This window comes from Hyperolius riggenbachi, chromosome 7, assembly GCF_040937935.1.
Source record: "Hyperolius riggenbachi isolate aHypRig1 chromosome 7, aHypRig1.pri, whole genome shotgun sequence".
Taxonomy (NCBI): Eukaryota; Metazoa; Chordata; class Amphibia; order Anura; family Hyperoliidae; genus Hyperolius; species Hyperolius riggenbachi.
Window position 1 is genome coordinate 297,540,731 of NC_090652.1, and position 17,139 is coordinate 297,557,869.

At 48.2% G+C, this 17,139-nt stretch overlaps 1 protein-coding gene across 1 annotated transcript in view; it reads left to right on the forward strand.

Annotated features, from left to right (window-relative positions):
* Positions 1–2,118: 2,118 nt before the first annotated feature.
* LOC137525885 (rac GTPase-activating protein 1-like) overlaps positions 2,119–17,139 on the forward strand; it is a 94,693-nt gene continuing 79,672 nt past the window's right edge. The window contains exon 1 of the mRNA XM_068247104.1: positions 2,119–2,143. The gene's annotated coding sequence lies outside the window, so the exon portion shown is untranslated. The remainder of the gene's footprint in view (positions 2,144–17,139) is intronic.

The following is a 17,139-nucleotide window of genomic DNA, read 5'->3' on the forward strand; positions in this document are numbered from 1 at the left end:
CTGTTATTTATCGTCACAGAACCATCCGGGTAAACCAGCCCTAATGGTGGCCATGACTATCTGGCGTCGCATACATTTAAAAACAGAGCCAGGATATTTGAGCACGGAGCGGAATCTTTCAACTGTGAGCGCAGTCTGCACTATTGGCTCTTGTATTCTCTCACATCCAGGAAACTCTAGCCGTCGGCCCGTGGAGCGCAGAGGGACTGACGTCATATCCGGTTGCCGTGTTCGGAACTAACAGGCAGCGGTGAACTTTCTTGTCTTTTACACGCTGATCCAGACTTATCCAGGCTCATCACTGAGTATTCCTGCTGGCCGTGAGTAAACTGTTCACATTACTTACCATATGGACATCACGGTAGCAGGTATTGGGACTATTGTTCAGTTGTGAACACGCAGGATCTTTAGCTATATTTAGCGCTGGGCTCTTCCATCACTATTGACTCTCCATTAATACAGGACATTAGGACTGGCCTTGAAAAGCCCTGAGTAGCTTGTCTTAAACTTGCGCCGCCTCCTACATTTTTGTGCATATGTCCGGCGAAGCAGGTTATTTCGGTGCGCGGCGCTGAACGCCGTGGGCGTCATCAAAGCAGCAATGCTATGCTGCGCGCCCCACGTAGCAGTAATTCGGGGCTCCGGCGGCTGCCAGACTCCGAATTACATTTCCCTCCAAATTGCTACAACTTGGAGGGGGAGAAGTATTTAACGCCGCCTTAGCGGCAGCAGGGATAGCCGTCATTTGCCTCTCCACACGTCGAACTGAGCGGTGTGCCGCCACAATATCTACCCTATGTCCGGCTCTCTTTTTGCTTGCCTCACTTGGCGTCACCCTGGATACTTGGAAAACATCCCTGTCCTGATTCTCTGCTTAGAGCTGCACTCTCACAGATTCATGGATCCTGCTTCACTCACGTGCATTACGGGTGCTGCATACCTCCCGACATTTTGAAATCAGAAAGAGGGATACTTAGGCCACACCCCTGATCACGCCCCTGACCATAAAGTTTTCATAGAAAAAATGTGTTGTTTTATAATACAAATCACACTGGTCCTTACTATCCTGGTTCATTAATTCATATTAACATTTGAAATTGAGAAACATATTGATTTAAAAGATATAAATAACATTTAGACTATATTTAAAGAGACTCTGAAGCGAATAGAATTTGCCATTTTTATCTTGTTATTCACTTCAGTAGTCTCATCAGAAGTAAACTGCCGCATAACGAGGGGTTAGACCCCCCAAATCCCCGGGCAAAGATTCACGACCAACTTGGTCGTGGATTTTGCTGCGCTGAGAGGCAGAGCTATGAGCTGCAGCTCTGCCTCTCCTGACGTCAATCGCTGTGCGTATTTTCCGCTTCTCCCCGCCCCTCTCAGTGAAGGAAGAGTGAGAGGGGTGGGGAGAGGTGGAGATCCACCGCGATTGACAGCAGTAGAGGCAGAACTAAAGTTGAAAGCTCTGCCTCTTTCAGGAAGCGCCGTCCGGATTGCCCCCCCCTCACCCGGGAATTTGGGGGACTAAAGCGCTCGTTTTGCAGCAGGGATGCGGCGGTTTACTTCTGATGAGCGTACTGAAGCGAATTACAAGGTAAAAATGTCAAATTTTTTTCACTTCACTCTTCAGTCTCTCTTTAAGACATTTTTTCTGTAGAAAATTACATATATTTATATAGATTTGTACAAGATCTGAAAGAGGGACAAATGAGGTGGAAAGAGGAACAGGGCTCCAAAAGAGGGACAGTTGGGGGCTATGGGTTCTGCCCTGGGTGGCTGGTGACCTGCAGCAACCTCCTGCTTTCAGCAGCTCTCTTTGAACACTATAATAGCGCACAAACTATGTAGGGAATTCTCACTATATTCTCACTCGAGTTCGAGGAAGCTTGACGTGAGGGAAATCTCCATTCTCCACAGGTCAGATAGGAGGAGCCCTTTCCGCGTTACCTCAGCCGCCTTGCGTGACGTCACTTCCCGCTCGGACTTTCCCACGTGACGGAGTTCTTAGCACGGGCAGAGTAAGCGCGCGCAGTCACGTGACATACGGCCTACTACCAGCCTCTGCGGGGAGGACACCAGTGCGGGAGACGCTACGGGCTGGTGGAAGCGCAATTACCTGCTGCTGATTTTCTACCACGAGGTAGTGTTCGGGCATCAATGAGTTCAGCGGTTCCAAGGGCAAATAATATGCCATAAGACAGTGTGGCTGTGTTGTTTTACTTTGACGCTGATATAGATAGATGATCATACGGCTGGTACACACAATGCAGCGTTCCCTAGTGTCAGATCGATAGGAAAATTCCAATTGATTGTCAATTTCCAATATAGGTAGCCATACACTGGTTGATTTGCCATCAGATCGACCAACACATAGATCCCTCTGATCAGAGAGGGATCGTATGGTTGCCTTTACTGGAAACAGATTGTGAATCGATTTCAGCATGAAATCAGTTCACAATCTGTGAAGCTGCCACTGCTGGAGCCGCCCCCCACCCCGTATACATTACCTGCTCCTGCGTGAGTCCCCGCTCTCTCCGCGGTCTCTTTTCCGCTCTGGGCTTCGGGTTTCGGACCGTCAGGCTTCACTTCACGTTCGGGGAAGTTTAAACAGTAGAGTGGCGCTCTACTGTTTAAACTTCTTGATTGGATTGATTAAATCCGACACGTCAGATTGGGACTCGATTGATAGTGTGATCGATGTTGATTAGTTATCAATGCAAAATTGACCACACTATTGATCGAGTCCTGATCGGACCTGTTGGATTTAATCGATCGAATTTGATCGATCGCACGTGGAATTGTATCGTGTAGATGGGGCTTAAAGGGTGCCTGAGCTGACAATCTGTAAAACACCACCATGTGCAGTATGGAGTGCTTATACTGTACTTGCCTGTCCGTTGCTTTGTTTGGGGTCTCCTCAGTTGCGCTGTTCAGCCCTATGTTGTCAGAGATTCGAAATGGAGACCCTCAAGCAAACCAATGGACCAGTAAGGCTTTGTTCACATTACCAAACGCGGACGACCGTACGTTCGGAACGCAACGCATACGAACACACGACATCCGCGATTGTATGCATTGCGTGGCTGATCCCATTCACTGAAGGTGAATGGGACAGCAGCGCGGTTTTGGAAAAAATGTGTGCAGTATGCGCTCCCAGACCGCACAGGTCCGGAATGCATGCAGTGTGAACATCAGACAGTGCAGTCTATGCACTGTCTGATGTCGGGCGTGTCGGCCTCCTGCACGCGTTACCAAAACGTGGCTGGAAACGCGTGCAGTGTGAACGGGGCCTAAGTATAAGCATTGCAAATGTGTATTTTACAGATTTGTCCATGTATAGTGATGGCCAGCAAGATGCTAATGCAAAATTTCAGGTTTGATGTACATTTGTGTATGCACGGGATTGCACAATAACATAACATTTGCATCACCTCGTTGTAATCCGTTTCAATTTTCCTCTAGTTTTTCCAGTTAGTGTGCGACTGTGCGTACTCCCTTCTCCGCCCTCCACCCCCCCACCACCACCATGTTTAGTGGGAATGCAACGTTTTGGAAACTGGCACTGCATGTTACCTGCTCTTTGTGTCATATACAGTTGAGCATACAGTTCAATGAAAAATATGCTTCACTGTATCTACTCGGTGAGGCAGTGAATGAACACATCAGGGCTGTGGAGTCGCAGCAATTTTTTTTTTTTTACAGATTCCATAGCCCTGACAGTGACGGGTGTGGAGTGGGAGTTCTCCTAGGTGACATTTTCAAACTTGTCAATCAAATGCCTTTTAACCCTCCTGGCGGCTGATTTTTTTTCTGCCAAATAGGCAGAAATCAGTTTTTTTTGTTTGTTTTGTTTTGTTTCATGTAAAGCTACCAGAGTGGTAGCTACATGAAACACCACTAGAGGGCGCATGTGTCCCTCTAGTGCGATCGTCGCCGGCATCAATAGCAAACGGGAACGCTTATATAATGCGTTCCCCTGTTTGGCTTCTCCTGTCGCCATGGCGACGATCGGAATGAGGTCAGCCGACGTCCTGACGTCAGACGCCTCCGATCCAGCCCATAGTGCTGCCTGGAACTCATTGGTCCAGGCAGCGCAGGGCTCTGGCGGGGGGGCCTCTTCCGCCGCTGCGTGCAGGCGATCGCCGCAGAGCGGCGGCGATCAAGCTGTGCGCGCGGCTAGCAAAGTGCTAGCTGCGCGCACAGCACTTTAAATGGGGCGAATCGCCCCACCAGAAGCTGAGATATCCTCCTGCGCGGCATAGCTCGGGCTTACCGCCAGGAAGGTTAAACCACCAGCAAGCAAACAAATACTCAAAACAATTTTGATAGTACTTTTTCAACTACTTTTTGATACTTTACCCTGCACAGTACAAAGAAGTTATAAATCGAAGATGAAAAATTCTCTCCAAGGAGAAAACTCAGGAAAAGAAAGTGAATTGCATATGAACCTGGTGTCGGAGTTGGTGGTTTAAAAAAGTACTCCACAGCCCTCGTTACCACACTGTCCTGTGAATGCCACATGGGTGTTACATTGCTGTGCGGTCATTTTTATGTTATGAAGCAGCCTTACACCACAACGTCCCACTGTGAATGGGATCTTAATCTTCATTTATTTATTTTTTTAATATAAAATTGTTCAGGTACTTGAGTACACATTAGGGCCCCATTCACACTTGAAAGCGCAAAAACGCCAGCGCTTATCGCCGGCGTTTTGCGGGACTGATTTCACACGGGAAAAAAAAAATCACTGGACACTGCGGCGATTTTCCTGCGATTGCGTTTAGCGCTTCTATAGCACTGAAACGTGATTGCCGGGAAATCGGCTGAAAATGGTGCAGGCTACGTGTTTGGCGATTTGCGTTAAAGAGAGTTTGAAGCGAGAATAAATCTCGCTTTAGACCTCATAGATAGCAGGGGCATGCGTGCCCCTGCTAAAACGCTGCTATCCCGCGGCTTAACGGGGGTCCCTTCACCCCCAAATCCCCTTGGTGCAGCGGGGGAGCGCTTCCTGGTTGGGGCAGGGCTAACCGCCGCAGCCCTGCCCCACGCGCGTCTGTCAGCGCGTATCTCCGCCTCTCCCCCGCCCCTCTCAGTCTTCCTTCACTGAGAGGGGCGGGGGAGAGGCGGCGATGCGCCGCTGATAGACACGACTGGAGGCAGGGCTGCAGCCGTTAGCCCTGCCTCCAGGAACGACCAATTCCACGACTAACGTTTGCGGGGGTGGGTTTGGGGGTGAAGGGACCCCCATTTAGCTGCGCGATAGCGGCGGTTTAGAAGGGGCACACATGCCCCTGCTAACTATGAGCTCTGAAGCGAGATTTATTCTCGCTTCAGAGTCTCTTTAAGTGTCGGCGATTAACGCAAATCGCCCAAGTGAGAACTGCCCCAGGGTTTTATTACACTTGTGCTTTAAAAAGCGCTAGCGTTTGAGCATTTTGCCAAAATGGCCGGCAGAACTCTCTAGTGTGAATGGGGCCTAAATGATATTAGGTCATAGTGTTCTTTGTTTTTTATTTTATTCTGATATTTGTCAGCAACGGAATAATTTCTCCCTCTGGCCCATATGCAGTTAACTTTTTCACCTGAGTTATCACCCAGGAGATCATTTTCATCTTCTGTTTAAATTATTTTTTTTAGCATTTTACAATTGAAAAATTACCCAAAAATTGATGAAAAAGTACTATCAAATGTATTTTGAGTATTTTCTTGTTTGCTGGTGGCTTAAAATGCATTTTAAGACAAGTTGTGAAAATATCCCCTAGGACAGGCTTTCTCAACCAGGGTTCCTTGAGTACTCTGCAGGGGAGTACATTTGAAATCGGCGCCGGTAGACTTGGGGGCAGGATACAGCCAGTATACGGCTGATCCTGTTTCTGCACAAGTCCGGGCCGTGTTAATTACTATTCCCCCGCCAGGCTGCAATGCACATACCTCCCAACATTTTAACTACAGAAAACGGGACACTTAGGCCACACCCCTAACCACACCCAACACCCCCTAGTCACGTCCACCACATTTCTTTTATATTTTTATTTTAAATAAATATTTTTATTTTAATTAATATTATTAATATTAATATTACTCCCTTTTACTCCCAAAAGGGGGGGGGGGGGGGGAGGTGAGCCTGAGGGTGCCCGTGGGTGGGGAGGAGGCGAGAGAAAACCTGATCGAGGCACCAGCCCTGGGGATGCATATGCGGGATGGACGACCGCCGCCATTTCTCCCTCCCTCCCTTCTAATGTGTCCCCCAGTGTCATTCCCCCCCCCCCCCGCCTGCAGAGTTAAATGCACAGCGGAGCAGGCTGTCATTTAATCTTACCAGTGCCGTGCGTTTCAGCTGGTCTTCTCGGCTTCCTGTGACGTCACAGGAAGCCAAGAAGACCAGCTGAAACGCACGGCGATAGTAAGATTAAATGACAGCCCGCTCTGCTGCGCATTTAACTCTGCAGGCGGGGGGATGACACTGGGGGACACATTAGAAGGGAGGGAGAAATGGCGGCGGTCGTCCATCCCGCATATGCATCCCCAGGGCTGGTGCCTCGATCAGGTTTTTTCCCCTCTGCCCAGCGGCCGGGACAGAAGGGGGGCAGCGCGGGATGGTGGGAGGGCCCCCCAAAAAGGTTGGGGACTATGAATGCATAGTGGGGGAATGAGATAATTCGGTTTCCAGCGGTTGCTGGAGACCGAATTATTGTGTTTTTTAAGCAACCTCGGCTTAGTCTTCTGACGGCGCCGACGTTACTCACTGAGCACTGCAATAGGAATGATTCCTATTGTAGTCTATGGAGGCGCCGGCTACGCCCAAATCTAGCAGCGCTGAAAAGCACTGCTCCGCTGCAGGGGTTCTTTGGCATTTTCTCCCATTGTGGGGGAAGTATAATAAAGCACACTATAATAGATGGTACTGTAACAAGAAGCAGTAAATTGGGGGGTCAGGAGACCGTATAATGATTGGCAGTGTAATAGGGGGTAGTGAAATAAACAGACGGTACTTATCAGTTAGCCGGGCGCATCCTCTAGGTGGCGACAAAACTCCACCAGAGTCCCATCTTTCCCTACTATCCATGTCGGCCTGGAGGGGGAATAGTAATAAGCGCCACCTGCCGGATCCGCCCGGCTAACCGATAAGTACCGGTACTTCATAGTCACATACTTTTAAAGACCATGCCTCCTACAAAATAAATGCAGGGGTTCCTTGACATCAAAAAGTTATACACAGGGTTCCTCCAGTGTAGAAAGGTTGAAAAGGCTGACCTAGGAGATAACTCAGGAGAAAAAGTGAATTGCATATGGGCCTCAATATTTTGCACAGGCGTAATCAAATCGGTGTAGTCCTAAACTCTGCTCTAATCATTCTGGTAATTGCAGAGAAAATACAGAAAAAAATGACTAATTCAAATTTTAGATAATCTTCAAAATGAAACTTTCCAGAGGGATAACCAAACTGAAAGCTAATGATTAGTTAATAGATAGCTTGGTTGTCAACCTGGGATATAATTAAAGTAAAGGCCACATACACACATCATACCATAGTCTTTGGAAAATGAAAGATCACAGACCAATTTTGCCCCCTTCCATATAGTATGAGAGCCATACTACACAGTCTATTCTATGGAGCTGAACTCCCCATCAGACAGAAATCTTTGCAAGATGCTGCACACACAGATGCTGTACACATGCAACAGATCAGTATCTGCAAAAGATCAATCCCTGCAAAAGATCCGTTCCTGCAAAATGCATTCATAGTCTATGAGATCTGCAGATCCTCATACACACCTTGTTTAACAGACATTCATCTGCAGATCTGAAAATCATCTGCAGATCTGAAAATCCATCCTGGTGGATCTGATCTGCAGATGAATGTCAGTTAAACAAGGTGTGTATGATGATCTGCAGATCTCATAGACTATGAATGCAATTTGCAGGAATGGATCTTTGGCAGGAACAGATCTTTTGCAGATACTGATCTTTTGCGTCTGTACAGCATCTGTGTGTGCAGCATCTTGCAAAGATTTCTGTCTGATGGGGAGTTCAGCTCCATAGAATAGACTGTGTATAGAGTATGGCTCTCATACTACATGGAAGGGGGTAAAATTGGTCTGTGATCTTTCATTTTCGAAAGACTATGGTCTGATGTGTGTATGTGGCCTTAGGCCTCCTTTCCACGGACCGCTGATAGGCAGTGAAATGCTTCTCAAACTCTCTCAACTGCTCACTGCTGCCTGGTAACTGCTTGTTGCTGCATGATAACTGCTTACATCTGCCTGGTAGCTGCTTGCTGAGCACACAGCTCAACAGTCCGTGGAATGGAAGCCTGAAAAATTACCTCAGCGCTTGTGGCCAGAAGTAGGGAGGGTCAGTGAGATGCAAACAATTCAGAGTTGATGCAGGGTTATGCAAATTCTGTATGCAGATATATGCAGCTTGAAATGAATTAAAGGAAATTAAAGGAAACCAGAGGTGAGAGGTATATGGAGGCTGCCATATTTATTTCCTTGTCAGGCCTCTTTTCCATGAACTGTTGATAGGCAGTGAAATGCCTCTCAAACTCTCACAACTGCTGACTGCTGCCTGGTAACTGCTTGTTGCTGCCTGGTAACTGCTTGTTGCTGCCTGGTAACTGCTTGTTGCTGCCTGGTAACTGCTTGTTGCTGCCTGGTAACTGCTTGTTGCTGCCTGGTAACTGCTGACTGCTGCCTGGTAACTGCTGACTGCTGCCTGGTAACTGCTGACTGCTGCCTGGTAACTGCTGACTGCTGCCTGGTAACTGCTGACTGCTGCCTGGTAACTGCTGACTGCTGCCTGGTAACTGCTGACTGCTGCCTGGTAACTGCTGACTGCTGCCTGGTAACTGCTGACTGCTGCCTGGTAACTGCTGACTGCTGCCTGCCGAACACACAGCTCAACAGTACGTGGAAAAGAGGCCTAAATAATGCTAGTTGTCTGGCAGCCCTGTTGATCTTCTGGCATAAGTAGAGTCAAAAACCTGGAACAAGCATATGGCTACTCCAGTAAAACCTGAGTCAGTTGAGTCAGAGCACCTGATCTACTGCATGCTTGTTCAGAGTCACTGGCTACAGGTACAGATACAGCATCAGGAGGACTGTCAGCAAATAGCATTGGGCTCTATTCACAATCACACATGTGGTAAGAGATCTTTGACCGCTATATTACCGCCAGTGATAATTTCTGCATTTTTTTCCCCACATTCACTAAAATTTTCCGCATGCGGGAACAATGCGTAAAAAAACTGGAGAAGCATGCCTAATGACATAGTAACCAACCATGCGTAAAAAAGTGGCGTAAAAAAATATTAAAGTCCAGCAAACACAGCGTTCAAGGCTCCAGATGTTAAGTCAATGGGAAGCGAAATATATCAAGTACTAGTAGGTGATAAAAAAAAATAAAAAAATCGGTAGTTAACCACTTGAGGACCGCAGTGTTAACCCCCCCCCCCCCACCTCCCCTAAAGACCAGGCACATTTTCATTAAATTGGCCACTGCAGCTTTAAGGCCAAGCTGCAGGACCACACGACACAGCACACAAGTGATTCCCACCCCTTTTCTCCCCACCAACAGAGCTCTTACGCCATCTAACAGGCTCCTGAGCGGCGATGACTCCGCCCACCGAGCAGGAGATGTGTGTGCAGCCTGCCAGCGATCTCCTGCAAAACAGAGCCCCAGGCCTTCCGATCGGCGTTGGGCAGTCCTGGGGCTGCAACCGCGGCCACGCCCATCGGCGTGACTCGGTCAGCTAGAGGTTAAGTCAGAAATAATGTGCCCCTTTTGAATTTCGATTTTTCAGGAATTACCAACTTTTGTGTCCTGTTTACAGATGGAGGTAGATAATGCGTACAATTTTACACATGCGGTAAATGATCTTGCGTAAAATTTGGTGAATGTCAAGATGGTCTTATTTCAGTTTACCGCGAGTGCATTTCCGCATGTGCAAAATGATTGTGAATAGAGACCATTGTTTAACCTCCCTGCCGTTCTATTAAAGATCGCCAGGGGGCAGTGCAGCGCTATTTTTTTTAATTTTTTTTTTTTCAATCATGTAGCTAGCCTAGCGCTAGCTACATGATGACCCCCTCCCTTCCGCATCCCTCCCACCCCTCTGATCGCCGCCGGCGCAGTTAGCCATAAGGAAATCCCGTTCTTGAACGGGATTTCTTTTAGGGCTTCCCCCATCGCCATGGCGATGATCGTGATGACGTCATCGGGAGTCCCGATCCACCCCTCAGCGCTGCCTGGCACTGATTGGCCAGGCTGCGCAGGGGTCTCGGGAGGGGGGGGCCTTACGCGGCGGGTAGTGGCGCATCGGCGGCGAGCGGCGGCGATCGTATACAACACGCAGCAAGCAAAGTGCTTGCTGCGTGTTTTGAAAAAAAAATTATGAAAATCGGCCCCGCGGGGCCTGAGCGGCGTCCTCCGGCGGTAATGGACGCAATAATGCGTCCATACCGCTAAGGAGGTTAAAGGACAACTGTAGTGAGAAGAATATGGAGGCTGCCATATTTATTTCCTTTTTAACCACTTGCCGACCATACCGCGCGTCGGCAAAGTGGCAGCTGCAGGACCAGCGACACAGTTCTGCGTCGCCAGCTGCAGGGTAATTAATCAGGAAGCAGCCGCTCGCGCGAGCGGCTGCTTCCTGTCAGTTCACGGTGGGGGGCTCCGTGAATAGCCTGCGGGCCGCCGATCGCGGCTCGCAGGCTAAATGTAAACACAAGCGGAAATGATCCGCTTTGTTTACATTCGTACAACGCTGCTAACAGTAGCAGCGTTGTACCAGATCAGCGATCCCTGGCCAATCAGCGGCCGGGGATCGCTGTCACATGACAGGCAGGAGCCTGTTAGAGGCTGCACAGGACAGATCCGTTCCTGTGCAGCCTCGGATCTCCGGGTGAGGGAGGAGAGGGAGGGGGGGAATTTCGCCGCAGAGGGGGGCTTTGAGGTGCCCCCCCGCAACACCCAGGCAGGCAGGAGCGCTCAGACCCCCCCAGCACATCATCCCCCTAGTGGGGAAAAAAGAGGGGCGATCTGGTCGCTCTGCCTGCACCCTGATCTGTGCTGGGGGCTGCACAGCCCACCCAGCACAGATCAGCTAAAACAGCGCTGGTCCTTAAGGGGGGGTAAAGGGTGGGTCCTCAAGTGGTTAAACAATACCAGTTGCCTGGTAGCCCTGCTGATCTATGTGGCTGTAGTAGTGTATGAATCCCACCAGAAACAAGTATGCAGCTAATCATGTCAGATCTGACAATATTATTATGTCAGAAACACCTGATCTGCTGCATGCTTGTTCAGGGTCTATGGCTAAAGTATTAGAGGCAGAGGAACAGCAGGATAGCCAGATAACTGGTATTGCTTAAAATGAAATAAATATGGCAGCCTCCATATCCCTCTCACTTGGGGTTCCCTTTAAATTGATCCAAGCTGCATATATTTTACCCAGGTTTAAATTGATTGGTCCTTTTTCAAGCTGCATATATTTGCATACTTTTGGAAGTATTTGCATCTCATTGATCATCCCTAGTGAGTAGTACGTATAGAAGGACACTGCACAGGAACAGTGGCAGAATCTGCTAAGCCTATGAATGGTCAAGAGGCAACCCATTACTGAGGCAAGTATCCAGGGGCGTAACTACAAATCATTGGGGCCCCCCTGCAAAACCTTGATGGGACCCCTTATGTGTAGCCACAAAACACCTGATCTGGAGTATCAGAGGAAGGGAAGGTTAGTAGTTGGGCCCCCCACATCTCTGGGCTTCCCTGCAGTTTTAGGCACTGCTCCCCTGTAGTTACGCCCTTGCAAGTATCTAACCTTTTTTTTTTTTTATTTATTGAACTTTAGGTACTCTTTAAAAGGATACTGTAGGGGGGTCGGGGGAAAATGAGTTGACCTTACCCGGGGCTTCTAATGATCCCCCACAGACATCCTGTGTTGGCGCAGCCACTCACCGATACTCTGGCCCCGCCTCCGGGTCACTTCTGTAATTTCAGACTTTAAAGTCTGAAAACCACTGCGCCTGCGTTGCCGTGTCCTCGCTCCCGGTGATATCACCAGGAGCATACTGCGCAGTCACAGTATGGTCTGTGCTTGCACAGTATGCTCCTAGTGACATCAGCGGGAGCGAGGACACGGCAACGCAGGCGCAGTGGTTTTCAGACTTTAAAGTCTGAAATTCCAGAAGTGACCCGGAGGCGGGGCCGGAGCATCAGTGAGTGGCTGCGCGGGCACAGGATGCCTGTGGGGGATCATTAGAAGCCCCGGGTAAGTTCAACTCATATTCCCCCGACCCCCTCCTACAGTACCCTTTAACCTCCTGAGCGTTACGCCGCTCAGGTCTTGCTACTTTTTGCCTGATTTTTAAATGTGCTAAATGGTTATAAATCCTCTAGCTGGCACTAGGCTAGCTAGAAGTCTCCGGCACCCCCCGATCCCCGCCGCTTCCCCGTTTATACATTACTCAGCCTGGATCCAGCAATCGGCGCAGCCTCCCTGGACAGCTCCGGTCTTCACTATGTGGAGGATCGCACAGGATGTCATGATAGGCTCAGTAAAGCGGACCCGACGGAGATCAGCTATTTTCGCCTATCTCCTTTTCGCTGGAGCCCAAAAAGATAAATATTGCACAGGCTGTCGGATTTGTCGCCTGTGTGATTCGGGGGCTGCAGCGAGACCGCCGTGGGACACACGAGGACGGGGGAAGCCTCAATAGGGTCCAGAGGCTTCCACCTACTGAGGTGAGTTGCCCCCCCCCCCCCCCCCCCTCCCGGGGAACTTTTTTTTTTTTTCAGTACAGATTTTCTTTAAAAGCCATTTTTTCTTTGATAAATCGATTTTTCTCAAAAACTTAAAGTCCAATTTGAGAAAAACATTTTTTTATTGGGCTTGTTCCCATGGAAACACTGAGCCCGTATCACGTTCGTATCGGCGGGGTGTTCGTAAGTCGGGGACTATCCGAAATGCTGCATGTCCTGCGATTGTAATTTACCCTAATCGTACTAGTGGGTTCCTGTAGATTTAAATGCATTGGCAAAACATTTTTGGAATGCCGGCTATCCAAAAAATGCTGCCAAAATCACCACAGTGGGTCCCAGCCTTAGGGGGCACACCCACATGCAATTTTGATTGGCCAATCACTAACCAATTTTACCTCTTCCACGTAATATGAGAGTCAACAGGTTTTGAAAATTATGAACAGATTGTGTAGGTAAGCTATCATACTGCATCTAGGTGGTAAAATTGGCCAATCCTTGTCCAATCAAAAATGGGTGTGTACCTACCAGGCTGTAGACTCCCTAGTAGAGATGGTCCATGAGATGCAAATAGTTCAAAGTTGGTGCAAGATTATGCAAAAGTTCTATGTAAATATATGCAGCCTTAAAATTGGACCAAATTTGAAGTGGAATTCAATTGGTCTGTTCTCAAGCTGCATACATTTGCACATGGAATTTGCACCAACTTAAAGGGACTCCGAGCAGTGCAGAAACTATGGAAAGATGCATATCATTTTAAAGCTCTCTTTCTCCTCTTTCCGATGATATATAAACCGCTGCCCTACGCCTTTTAGTTTTCGCTATTTTTGCGATTGAAATTGCCGCGGCCGCGATTTCAATCGCGAAAATAAAGAAAACTAAAAGGCGTAGAGCAACGATTTAGGTGTCGCCAGAAAGAGGAGAAAGAGAGCTTTAAAATGATATCCATCAAGCCATAGTTATATTGTATTACACAGGGCGACTTTTTGTCAAAGTCAGCAGCTGCATTCTGCTGAATGGAGCTGCTGACACTGGGGAAAGTGTCGTCCTGTGTAATACAATATAACTATGGCTTGATGGATATCATTTTAAAGCTCTCTTTCTCCTCTTTCTGACGACACCTAAATCGTTGCCCTACACCTTTTAGTTTTCTTTATTTTTGCGATTGAAATCGCGACCGCGGCAATTTCAATCGCGAAAATAGCGAAAACTAAAAGGCGTAGGGCAGCAGTTTATATATCATCGGAAAGAGGAGAAAGAGAGCTTTAAAATGATATCCATCTTTCCATAGTTTCTGCACTGCTCGGAGTCCCTTTAAAAATATTTGCATGTCAATGACTAACCCTATTCACTACCAATTAAGCCACTGACTTAACAAGAATCCAGCCACTCAATCCTCAGTTATGACATCCTGCATGCTTGTTCCATCATAGGGACACCTTCGGATCTCTGCCTCTGTGTTTGCTGCTTTTTAAAGGGGACCTGCATTCAGAACTCCCTCTCTGTTCTAAAATACATGCAACAGCATAATAACCTTTAAAGAAAACATTTCTTTGTTACAGCTTATATAAATCTGCAGTGTCTACTTCACCTACTAGTACTTGGTGATATATTTCACTTCCCATTGACTTAAATGTAATCTGGAGCCTGGAGAGCTGTGTTTGCTGGACTTAAATATGTTTGGGGGGGACAAGAGTTTTTTTTTTTTTTGTTGACCTTTTCAAGTATGGTTTCCGCATGGTTACTATGTAATTACGCAGGGTTCTTAATTTTGTTTTACGTATTGTTCCTGCATGCTGAGAACATGCAGAAAATGTTAGTGACTGTGGAAAAATGCGGAAATTATCACTGGCGGTAATATAGCGGTTAAAAATCTCTTATCGCATGTGTGATTGTGAATAGAGCCTATTGTGTTTGAAGTAGAGAGCAATAAGAAAAGGGGATACATGGCAGTGACTGCAAGCCAGATAACTAGAGATTAAGGTGTTGGGCGCCTCTTAATCTAATAGCAATCAGTGTGTGACGGCTGGGGTGGGAGGGATGGGGAGGGGCCTCTTACTGTAATAGCAATCAGTGTGTGACAGCTGGGGTGGGAGGGATGGGGAGGGTCCTCTTAGTGTAAAAGCAATCAGTGTGTGACGGCTGGGGTGGGAGGGATGGGGAGGGGCCTCTTAGTGTAATAGCAATCAGTGTGTGACGGCTGGGGTGGGAGGGATGGGGAGGGGCCTCTTAGTGTAATAGCAATCAGTGTGTGACGGCTGGGGTGGGAGGGATGGGGAGGGGCCTCTTAGTGTAATAGCAATCAGTGTGTGACGGCTGGGGTGGGAGGGATGGAGATGGGGCTTCTTAGTGTAATAGCAATCAGTGTGTGACAGCTGGGGTGGGAGGGATGGAGGGGCACACTTTGGTGTCTCAGCCTTGGGTGCTGGAGGCGAACACGGTAAATCCAGCGCTGGAGACTTGGGCGCAGCAGCGCAGGAGACTTGGGCGCAGCCGGCGCCACCATAGGCCGTAATAGGAACTACGGCTATCGCAGGCACATGGAGTAACTTCAGCGCCGTCAGAAGACGGATCTGAAGTTGCTTTTAAAACAATAATTCCCCCACTATCCATGTCGGCCTGGAGGGGGAATAGTAATTAACACGGCCCGGACTTGTGCGGCAGCAGGATTAGCCATATACTGGCTGTGTCCTGCGCCCAAGTCTCCGGCGCCGTTCTCTCTCGTACGCGCTGGAGGACCTTGTCCCGGCTCTGCTTTTAAGCAATACCAGTTGCCTGGCTGTCCTGCTGACCCTCTGCCTTTATTACATTTGGCTATAGACCCTGAACAAGCATGCAGCAGATCAGATGTTTCTGACTGTTAGCTCTGACAAGATTAGCTGCATGCTTGTTTCTGGTTTTATTTAGACACTACTGCAGCCAAATAGACCAGCAGGGCTGCCAGGCAACTAGTATTGTTTAAATGGAAATAAATATGGCAGCCTCCATATCTCTCCCACTTCAATTGTCCTTTTAACATATTTTGTGTTTACGAAATAGTAGCTCTGCCGAGGCAGCCAGCTGACACAGCTGGGAGGCCAAATTACAGTGGTGATTAGTCACAGATTGGAGCAGGGGGTGTTAGACTGGCTAAACTCTGCAAATACATACATGTGCAAGAGTTCAGGTCCACTTTAAAAACTAATTTAATTCTCATATGTTTTGCTTTTACTCTAAAAGCCCTGGAAATAAGATAAAAGGAGAAATAATGTGCAGCAAAATACCTGTGCAGCAAAATACCTGGACCCATAAACTATTTATTTTTTTGCCGAGTGCATTGTGGTAACCTACAGAATCCAATAAGTATACGTGCGGCTTTCCTCGAGGAACTTGTCCAATTTCATCTTAACTGTCCATAATGAATCTGCTTTAACTGCATTTTGTAGAAGCAAATTCCAGAATCTCATTACTGCGAGTGGTGGGGGGAGCGACGGCGGTCAAGCTGTGCCTCAGCGGTTATCATGGCGGCTATTTAGCATACTGATCATCCGTAGGGCTCCCGGCTCCATATACGCTTCACTGCCACTAGCCTGACCGTGCCGGACTGACTGCTGACATTCTACAAACCTTCTGCACCCTCTGACGCCTGCTCACTTCCCCTACAACTGTTACCACAGACAGGGCTTGATTCTCTAAAGCGTAATAACTGCTATCACAGCAATTATCACGTGATCTGCTGCGAGCAGTGCTTATCACGCAAGCTGCGTTAGTTCACGTGATAAGCGAAGGTTATCGCGCGATCACATGTGATTTTTGTGGGAAATGCGCACGTGATTGCGTGATAAGCACTGCGCAAAAGGAGATTGAGTGAAAACTACTGTGATAGCAGTTATCATGCTTTAGAGAATAGTGATAGTCTCTCAGCATTCTAAGGCCTCTTTTCCACGGACCGCTGATAGGCAGTGAAATGCCTCTCAAACTCTAACAACTGCTCACTGCTGCCTGGTAACTGCTTGCTGAGCATACAGTTCAACAGTCTGTGGAAAAAGAGGCCTAATTGGCTTTTTCCAGTACACTCCAGGACAGGTACACTTTGAGACTTAGCTCCTCCCAGAAACAGGAAACATCCCAGAGCCTCCCTATAAATTAAAAATGGAACCGGAGGTCAGGCAGTATAGGATGTTTCCTGTTCCAGGAACATGCTTCCCTAAAAGTGTACAGCTGTCCCGGAGAGCCTGGGGGGCTAGGGGCGAAGTGGTGCACGCAAAGTTGGCTGGGAGGCTGGGTTATAAAAAGTACCCATTCAGCTTACCCGGTTTTTTCCCTGCAGCAGACTCTGGTGTCCTGGTGGATAGAGAGAGCTTGCGGGAGGGCCGCTCCAAGGACGCAGTGTGG